The sequence below is a fragment of the Lathyrus oleraceus genome, chromosome 5, assembly GCF_024323335.1.
Source record: "Lathyrus oleraceus cultivar Zhongwan6 chromosome 5, CAAS_Psat_ZW6_1.0, whole genome shotgun sequence".
NCBI classification, from domain to species: Eukaryota; Viridiplantae; Streptophyta; class Magnoliopsida; order Fabales; family Fabaceae; genus Lathyrus; species Lathyrus oleraceus.
In genome coordinates, this window is record NC_066583.1 from 615,313,737 (window position 1) to 615,324,531 (window position 10,795).

A 10,795-nucleotide genomic window follows, 5' to 3' on the forward strand; every position below is an offset into this window, starting at 1 on the left:
CCAATACATGTCGCCCATGAGAGACAGAGCAACATTTAAGCTGAGTGGAAAGTCCAACAACCCCCTTAATGCCCTACGAGAACAAATATGGTGAGAGATCCTACAAATGCACAACATCTCCCAATTAATAGCTCCCAAAATGGAGGTCACAAGGCTTCATCTTTACAATTGGTGTCAATTCAATAAGGGGAATGAACATTATATAAAAGATTGTTACCAACTAAAAATGGAGATAAGCGCCTCATTCATGAAGGACATCTACATAAGTATATTAATGGCAACTCAGCTAAAGGATCAGGCGAATCCAACTCTCAAGTTCAAGATCCATCGGACAATTTGAGATCTAAGAAGGGTAGTGAGCCGACTAAAGGTGGTGAGATCAAGTTATTCGGCATATGCTTAACACTATTGTAGGAGGATTCATTTAGTGCAAGATTTCTAGTCTCGCCCAGAAAGAACGAACTCGCAAAATCATCCTTGTTAATAGTTCATCCAATGGTATTGAAGGTAATGAGTCAGAAGATCTTGAGGCTAGGATCCCCTTTTTAGATAAGGATGCCGTTGGGATTCACCCTTAAAATGATAACCCCATGGTTATCGCCATCTGTTATGATGATTGAGAGATTAAAAGATTTTAGATTAACCAGGGAAGCTCTGCGACCATCATCTACTAGGACACATTTTAGATGCTTTGTCTGAACATGAAGGACCTAAAACTCTTCTAGGGATCGCTGATAATTTTTTCACGCAAACTGACAAAGGTAAAAGGATACTTAACATTAGGGACTAACTTCGGAGCAGGAGAAAGAGCTATAGAAATCTATATAAGGTATCTAGTATTTGATGCGCTCTCATCGTATAATATGATCATAGGGCGGCCTACTTTTAACTAGTTAAAAGTCGTCATATCACCCTTGTATCTATGTATGAAGTATCCACTCCCAAATGGGTGGGTAGGCATTACCAAAGGAAATAAAGAGATCTCTAGAAAATGCGACGTGTAAAGCTTAAAGTTAAAGAAGGTAAGAATAGTATGCGTAAGCACCATGAGCACGAAAACATGGATAGAACCACTGGAGAAAACTTTCGTTAGCGAGATTCTTTCCAATTATGAGGAAGAGATTACCAAGTATGCAACAAGGGCGAGATGATCAACGGGGAAAACCCCATCCTTTAGTTTATTTTGTTTAATTTTATTTGTTTATGCAAGTTATAATCCCGAGTATGTTTGTAAGGATATTAATGTTTTTCTAAGGGACGCTCTTTTCCCTCACTGTTTGACCACAACTTAGTTTTTAATGAGGTCCTCTCTTTATTTATATGAATGTTGGATTGATATTATTTTACTTGCATAATCTCAAAAGTCAAAGGATCAAGGTCAAGATTTCCTCTTAAGGATATTAAACATGACGGATCCTTACGTGGGAATCCTTCCCGCCTCTTAATGGTCCAACTTCTATGGATGATTTGTTATTTACAAATACATATTCAGCTTCATAAGATGATAATGCTACTATTCCTCGCTTCCTTGAACTCCAAGTGATTTAAGCACCTCTAGTCATGAATAGGTAGCATGCAATACTCTTCTTATCATCTTGATTGTTTAGCTTTATAACATCTATAGGAGTTTTTCCATCCATATTCTGCAGAGTAGTTGTAACACCGTTTTCAACAAGCAAGGCCACACATTCCTTCCTTTCATAACCTGCTGCATAATGAAGAGTTATGTTCTTATTATTATCCAGAGCATATACTTTAGATCCAACCTATAAAAGAACTTACACACATTTCACCTAACCGTAACGACAAGCAAAATGCAAAGCACTTCTTCCCTCTGAATCCTCTTCATCTTTATTAGCACCAGAGGCTATCACAACTTTCAATCCCTCAATGTCACCATCACTAGCATTATGATGAACAATTGATTCATCTTCATTTCTCACATCTTCTGTTCATCTGGCCCAAAATTTTCAGAAGCGACAACCGCTTCTCTAGTGGTTGTAGGAATTCCCATGGCTAGTCTCAAATTCTTCAAAACCTCTTCATCATTCAAGTATCTCATCATTTGTTCAGGTACATGCCTGAAACACATTGATCCAAACACCTTGAAGTGACCAACATTTTGCTTCAACACTATATAGGCCTCATAAGGTGTCTTTTGCAACATCTTATTGGTTGGACTTTTGTTAAGGATGTACACTCTATTAAAAATGCTTCACCCCAAAATCTCTTTGGCATACCCTTAACTTTCAACATACTCTTGGCCATGTTCATTATACTTATATTCTTCCTTTCAACTATTCCATTGTGTTGTGGTGTATAAGGTGCAATGATCCCATGCTCTATTCCTTCGTCATTATAGAATTTTGCAAATTAGAGGTGTATTCACCTCCACCATCAGTTCTTAATTTCTTAGTATTGAATTCTCTTTGTTTTTAAACATGCAATTTAAATCTCTTGAATTGTTTGAATACACCACTCTTTCTTCAATCAGATAAATCCACATATGTCTTATTATCAGAGTGAAATTAGGAAATAACAGTTACCTCCATTTGATCTCAATTCAAAAGGTCCACATACATCATAGTGAACAAGCTACATCTTTTGTCTTGACTTTATAGGCAAGTCATGTTTGAATGACCTCCTTGCTTGTTTGGCTATGCAACATTACTCACACATCCGACTTGGCTCATTTATTTGAGGTATACCATACACCATATTCTTCACGTTGAGCATACTTAAAATTCTGAAGTTCAAGTGCCCATACATGTGATTCCATAACCAATTCTTGTCTTCTTTTATAGTTGAAACAATACATTGATGATCTAAATGTTGAAGGTTTTGTTATCTGCCAATGGTGCTCTCAAGATCAATCTTCCTTCACCATCATACATCTTCATATGATTATCTTCCATCTTCATGTTGTAAACTTTTGCAAGTAATTGACGTATGCTTATAAAATTACTTGTTATATAAGGTACATACAATACATCTGAAATGGTAGCCTTCTGACCATTTTTTCTCACCACAATTATGTTTCACTTTCCTTATGATGTGACATGTTCGTCACCTACGAATCTGATCATCCCCTCAACTGATTCATCTAACATGATAAACTAATTCTTGTTATCAGTCATATGATTGCTACACCCTGAATCTAGATACCACACCTTAGCTTGATCATCACTAGGTTGAGTGTTGGCCATTAACAGTTGTCATACCCCAATTTTATCCTACCTTAATAGAATTACATTTCATCTGCACCAACATGACCATTGGATCCGGTCATGTATTTTCATCAAATAAAAAATAAACAAAAAATAATATATTCATCTGCATACATGATTTTCATCTTCATTCTTGATTATTGCATTGAGTCATGCATATTCATCAGTCAAAATCCTTCATTTGCAAGCAGTCAAACAAAAATCAATCAAAGTCATTTCAAGGTTACATGCCCTAATTGCCTTAGAGTTTGTCTTGGTTGCATTCATCATTTTGGTTTTTCTCTTCTAATTCTTATACCTTTGTTTTAAAGTTAACTAGCATACCACTTCATATGCTATGTTATTTTGCATCTTTTTAGAAAAGTCAACCTTTTTAAACCATTATGCCAAATCTACATCATTCACATCATCCTCGTGTCACCCTTCTTTTCATAATCACTCCATTTTGTGTTTTTAATAATCATTTCATCTTTACTTTACTTTCATTTTTTTTTTTTTTTTTTTTTATTTTTTCTTTCATTTATTATAACTTGTTAAGTAATAACCATTTTGTCTCATTTTTATAATCTTTTCATTCTCATAGATATGCCACTTTCATTTAAATAACACTCACATTTTTTTTTATTAAAAGAAGAAACCAAAAGAATTGAATTTGTAAATACAATTAACTGCATCAAAACATTACCAACCATTTGTATCACTAGAGTAACAAAAGTTTTTGCATCAAAAAAGGGATTCCATTTACATTAGTAACCAATAATTATGCATCGGTAGAAATCAATAGAATTAACACCAATAAAAAATCAAAGTAACATTTCATTGAAAATTATAGTTTACATTCAATATGCAATGTCTGTTACAGGGTGGACCCCATCCCATTTACACTACACTCAAACTCTCACACATTCCCAGGATTTCAGCAAGAAAATATTCCTCTCAAAGATCCATTAGTAAAATAAAATATATGATTGCATTAAAAAGCTCCTCACAACAGGAGATATTTTTGAGCCAAGTCTTCACGCATTTCACCCATTGCTCTTGCCAGCTCTACAATCGCACATCCTTGCATACCCTCACACACTTGAGAAACTTCTTCGCACATATCTCTTTTTTTCTTCCTCGCCTATAAAATAAGTTAATATCTGCAGAAAAGAAAAAAAGGACAGAGAAATCAGAACATACACACTTCTTTTCACAGTTTTAATTTAACGCTCAGCTTCTCAAGAGATTGTTCGTCATATGAACGAACACTGAGTTACTTGCTTAGAGATAATTCAATGTGTCATACCCTAAATTTTGTTCCATCTTTAAAGCATTCATCTACATTATTTTATAACCATTTCATCTGATCATAAGACTTCATTTTCATACATAAGTCAAAGTTCAGAAATTGATCTTAAGTTTTTTTTTTCATTCATATTCATTCTCCTCTCATTCATATTTCATTCACTTTAATTCATAATTAATTCATATATCATCCATATCTTAAATCATCTTATTCATCTTCAAAACTAATCATTCACATTATCTCCAAAAATCAAATCTTTTCAAGCCTACATGTCCTAATTTCACTTTTCCATTTGAAATTTTTAGTTGCATTCACCATTTCCGTAAGCCATTGTAAGACAAGGATATATCATACTTGTGTCCTTGGCATTAATTTTGTTTTTTGAGTTTTAGCATGATAGAATGTCATTTTGATTCACTATATTCCTAAGCATAGACGAGAGAAAATTAAAATTGAATTTAGGATAAGACCATCATGTTACCTTTCTTTGATAAATTACTTCATTAATACAAATATATTTCATTTTGTACATAGTCCATCGTCATTTATGCCTTCAAGTTCTAGATTAGGATTTGCATTTACACTATCACCATCCAATAAATAGAAAATTAGAAAAAGAGACAAGTAAGAGGAAGGAGTCTAATTTGGCATTGGACGGAATTACTACAACACAAGGTGACCTTTGCAAACTCAGATTGCATACAGAACTGCAAATCACCAATTTTATGCACAAGTTACATGTGAATTGCAACTTTTACCAAGCTCTAAGTTACAACGAGTCCATTGAATCATAAGTACAAAACGCGGTGAGCAGAAAAAAGCTACCAATTGGAATTAATTTGGACTTGATATGCCTTTTCACTGTGGCCTCTTTGCTTCATAAAATGCAGCTCCACGACCTGTCAAACATGGCAAGGAAACAACTCCAAATCAATACAAAAGAGAAAAATAATTTGAGATTCATGAGGTTTAAGTGCCAAGTAACCAGTTAGAATACATCACTAACATGAATTTCGATGCCCTTTGCATCATTTTTGACATCCATTCAAAGTGGGGACCACACCTATTTTTTCTAACAGTCATTAGCATACCACAAAATAATTCAAAGGGGCAAATACATGAATCTAATTTTTACAACAGTGAAACTAAAGGAAATCAGTGAGGGATCTCGTCACTTCTAGAAGCAATCCTAATTTTACTACAAACAAAGTTGAAACCTATTACAATTTCAAGGGTCCCTAAAAAAATCTGAGTGAAAATTCTCCAACGAATTTCAAATGTTTAACAGCTCTTGATTGGATAAAATCAACCTAAATTATCATACACTCAAAGGAATCTTACATGATTTTCACACATATCCTACACTCAATTTTCTCATATAAAAATACATTACTCAATCATTGCAAGAAAGGACCCCTCTCTAAATAAAGAAACGTTGCAGAAATCTCACCCAAAAATTTGTCACTTACTACCTTAAAGCTCCTCATAAAAGTTAAAAATAGCTTCAAATTGAAGCTCTGAATAACTTGAGCTCTACCACCCCTCGATTTTATGAGATAATCGAGGTGAAAATGTCGTTTATCCGTCAGTGAAATGACAAAACTGGGGGGACATGTGTTTTTGCCATTTCATAATTCCAAAAAAGTCTCCATGGGAATCGAACCCATAACCTTTACACATAACCGTCAAATTTTTTTAAACCGAAAGGTAAAATGTGCACTTTTCATAATGCTCTTCTTTACCTCGCCTGTGAAACCGAGGTAAGACCTCTTTTTCAACCGACGTAAAATGCATTTTTTTTGTAGTGATTGTATTATTGAGAGGATAAACTTACATTATGAATTTCACATCCTTAATTGTGGTGTATGATTTACATCATACACTTGATGAAATAACCTATGTTAGTGTTAAGTGAGACCACTTGTATGAGATCTTAGCGAAATCTCTATAGCACTCATGAAAATAACTAGGCACGAGCACGACCTATAACCTATAAGCGCACCACATAGTCAACAACAAGGATATAAACCTCTAAATGTTAATTCAGTACTCTTTTATTCTTCTTTTGAACTTTTGAAATATGTGGGGTAAGTTTTAATTATATTTCAAAAAATTTAAATAATCTTTGTCTCAATTTTTAAGTGAAAAACATGAGAAAATATTTTTAAAGATAATTATTATTTATTTTATTTTTAATTTATAACAAAATTTAATTTGATCAATAATTAACTCATTTTAATGTTGACTTGACTTACTCAAAGCCTTTAAATACTATATCTATCTTATATAAATATTCATTTAGTGTTGGGCCATGTAAAAAAAACCAAGAACACATAAGGTGAAAAATATCTTTTGTCTTCTCTTTCTTCTTTTTAGTTCTTTTTAGTTACATCTTCTTGCAAAGATTTGTTGTTGTTGTTGTTCTGTTACCTCAAGTTACCGAAATTATCGAGATAAAACATCTTTTTTAATTATGGAGGAGTCGAACTTTAATAACCATCTTTTGATCTTAAGGATGATTGCACGTTCTCCCATCATCATCACCTCTTCAGCTGTTCTTGTTTCTTCCACTATAATAGTCAAAACCAAAGGAATACCTTGGATAATATGATTGGAAGCCATTGGAGGGAAAGAACAGTCATTTGACCTTAGGTATAAGACTGAGTGTCATTTGGGAAAGGTTTTCAAAGTTGAAATACGGAAAGGGGAATTTGTATAAGTATAACCAAAGGAAATTTTGGTCGTGTGTGAAGAATTCATTGCAATTTATACGTATCGAGGTTCTAAACATGATTGACACCGTTATAGAAGTTGAAGAGAAATCTCGAAGGTATGCTGTAACTTGAAACTTGAAGAAATCTGATGCCACGGGATTTGGCTTAATATGTTGGTGATATTTTGAATGGAGTCCATGGGTTGTATAAACACTAAAATTGTAACCAATTGATCATTCTTCTGCCATAGTAATTCACCAAGAAGGTTGTGATCAATATCTCTCAGTTATATTTATATTTACAAGAGAAACTTCTAATATATATTATATATACTATTTTCTTCGGCTAATTATCCAAGAATTAAGCAAATATATATTCTCCTCTACGGATAATCATCCTAGAATTATGCCAAAAGAAGTAGAACCTTTATAAATAAATACGTATACTTTTAAATATATTAAATTTGAACACACCCAAAATGTTTAAATAATTTTTGTTAAAGCAATAGATATTTTAAAAATTAGTCCTAGAAAACAACTAATATATATATATATATATATATATATATATATATATATATATATATATATATATATATATATATATATATATATATATATATATATATATATATATATATATATATATATATATATATATATATATATATATATATATAAAACAAGGGACCACAGTCCAAGTCAATGATCAATGATCCTAAACTTTGACAACCAAGTTTGTTCTTCACCAAATTACTTCTCAAAAATAAAGGCAATTGATTTCAAAAAGTAAAACTGTCCAAACTGAGACCAAAGTTAGCTAAAAGATTTGCACATGTGTTTCCTTCTCGATAAATATGGATTATGATACAGTTCATAGTTTGAAGGTGTCTTTGACAATTCTCCCATTTGTTTCTTAAGGTTCCAGGAACTATGGAGTGATTCTTGAAAGCAAGAATGGTTAAGGAAGAAAGCTCAAATTCCATTAACGCGCCACTGATTTCTACCATCAGATTCAAAGTTGAACTCAAATTTTAAGCAAAAACGGCCACAAAAATCACCAAGGAGATCCCTGAAAACGCCACCATAAGCATAAGAAGAGGCCGTAGCAATACCATCGGTGTTATATTTAAGCCATCCAAACTTAGGGGGACACCAAAAAATTTCAATGATTAAGGGAGCTTTGGGAGAGTTCATCTAAAAATTGAACTTTTTAAGGACTTAAAAGTCTTCCATGGAGATTCTAAAGGTCAACTTAGTGTCATTGTCAAGCAAAGTCACATTACGAGAAATTAAACTGGTTTCACTCTTCTAAGTGGCCAATTTTTTTTTAAACCTAGCATTGCTCCTAACCTAGCAAATGATGTTGATGATATTAACAATGCATGTCTGAAAAAAAACCTTCACTTGAGGAGACAGGTTTCTCTCACACAATAGCAAAATCTCATGAACAAAGTTGAAAGAAATGAGAATGTTCAAAGTCTCAAAGAGCCATATCTAAATTCAGGTGGAAAAAGGACATTCAAAGAAGAGATGGAAAAAGTTTTCTTGATTTTTCAGGCAAAGATTGCAAATTGAAGAGACCTGACACCCTCTCAACATCAAATTTTCATCAGTTGGCAATTTGTTGTGCATTAACCTCAAATCAATTAAATATTTAGAATGAGGGGTGCCCTTATGCCAAATGGACTTGGCCCAACCATACAAATTGAAGTTCAGACTTTTGAATTTGAAGTTGTAAGCCTCCAGCAAAATGAGCTCCCCCGATTCAGTATGCTTCCAGCATAGGATATCACTTTTAGGCATATAACGGATAGTGACTTTATTAATCAAATTTCTCAAGTTGGGAAATTAAGCCTCAAGATCGAGAGGAATTTCTCAATTGTTGCTTCCGATGAGGTCACTGTTATATCCTAAATTTTACCCTGAGTTTTTTCACCCGCAACAACATTGCATAATCATTTCATTTTATCATACAGTACATTAGTAAAAAAAATTCATCAGAATTTAGATGAGAAGTCAAGAGTTATGTTATTTTATCTGGTCTTGATGATATTCATTCAGTCATCTGTTGATTAAAGAAGTCAAAAGACTTATTTTCTCAATCTTAGTGCTTTGTCAATTCCATTGCATCATGTTTCAGAGGTTCAAAGGGTGACAGTGAAAAATATTATCGTCATCTGAATCTTTGTATGATTTTGAGTGTGATTGAGAATTAGAAGCAAATTTTACATCTAATTGTCTATTCACGATTTCTCTATCGGTAATTCAATGCATTCATAAGACATTTGCATTTTTTACTTATCGTAACATGCATTTTATTTCGCATAATGCTTAAAATATCACTCAGAATATTTTTTCGGATCTATAGACAAATCAATTGAATCAGATCTCAAATATACGTAGAATTAGCGGATGAAAATTTTCAAAGTCAAGCTTGCAGATATATGTATTATTAATCTACGATTCACGTATTTTAACTCGGCATGCTCAGCTTATTTTTCAACTACTTTTTCGGTCTCATTTTGAACGGCCTGAGACTTTTAATCGATTGATTTTTATTTCAAAATCTGATCAAAACATGTATGTTTCCGAGAAGTTTATTTCGCGCTGATCATTTTAATGGATTCAATTTATTTTTCAAACATTTTTGCACTCAATTTTTATTTATTTTTTATCCGATTATTTTTGGTCTTTCGCCAAAATAATCGGGAGATTTATTTAGAATTATCTTTGTTTTCGATTTGATTTTTATTCATTTTTGTGTATTTTAATTTAATTAGTAAAATTTTAAAAAAGATTATTAGTTTTTAACCAACCAATCAACATAAGCATTTGTGTTTATTTAAAATTAATTTTAAAAAAAATTAACCATGGGAGGATACAACTTGGCCTTGCTTTCTTTCCTTCTTTTCTTCTCTTTTTCTTTTCTCTCTTTCTGATGTCTCATTCTTTACATACTTTCTCCAAAATATCTCTCTTCTTTCTCATAACACTTCCTTTCTTCTCAACACCGCCTTCATACAAACTACAACATAAACAAGTCTTCAGCTTCTTCACAAAACCAACACCACAAACCATTATCACCACCTTTTCTTTATCATCAACCTCACTCTTTTCCATTCTTCATAAACCGCACAAATGCATCACTCATTCTTCATCCTCATCATAAAATATCACAACAAGATAAATGAAACTTTCTCACATCAACACATAAACCACCATAACTTCAAACCCACTTCATCTCTTCATAACAACAACTCCATCATCATCTAAACTCCAACGAAACATAAACCATAACATAAATCTCCTCCTCTCATACAACTCACTACAACAATAACTCATAACTTTTCAACATAAACCAACACTCACTTCCTCACTTACAACAACAATATTTTCATCATCTTCACCAACAAAACCACATTTTAGAGTAAGTGGAAGAAAAAAAAACAAATTTTCTTATTATTTGAAGTCATGTTGTTGTTGTTACTTGTTCTTGTTTATTTAAAAGGGGGATTCGATTTTGATTTTATCTTTGTTTCTCACGGAGAGTTGAAGAGTTTTTCG

The 10,795-nt window shown here is 32.7% G+C and overlaps 1 pseudogene; it reads right to left on the reverse strand.

Moving 5' to 3' along the window:
- Positions 1-1,544: 1,544 nt before the first annotated feature.
- On the reverse strand, positions 1,545-2,167 carry LOC127082422 (ankyrin repeat domain-containing protein 2A-like; annotated as a pseudogene).
- Between the last annotated feature and the right edge of the window lie 8,628 nt (positions 2,168-10,795).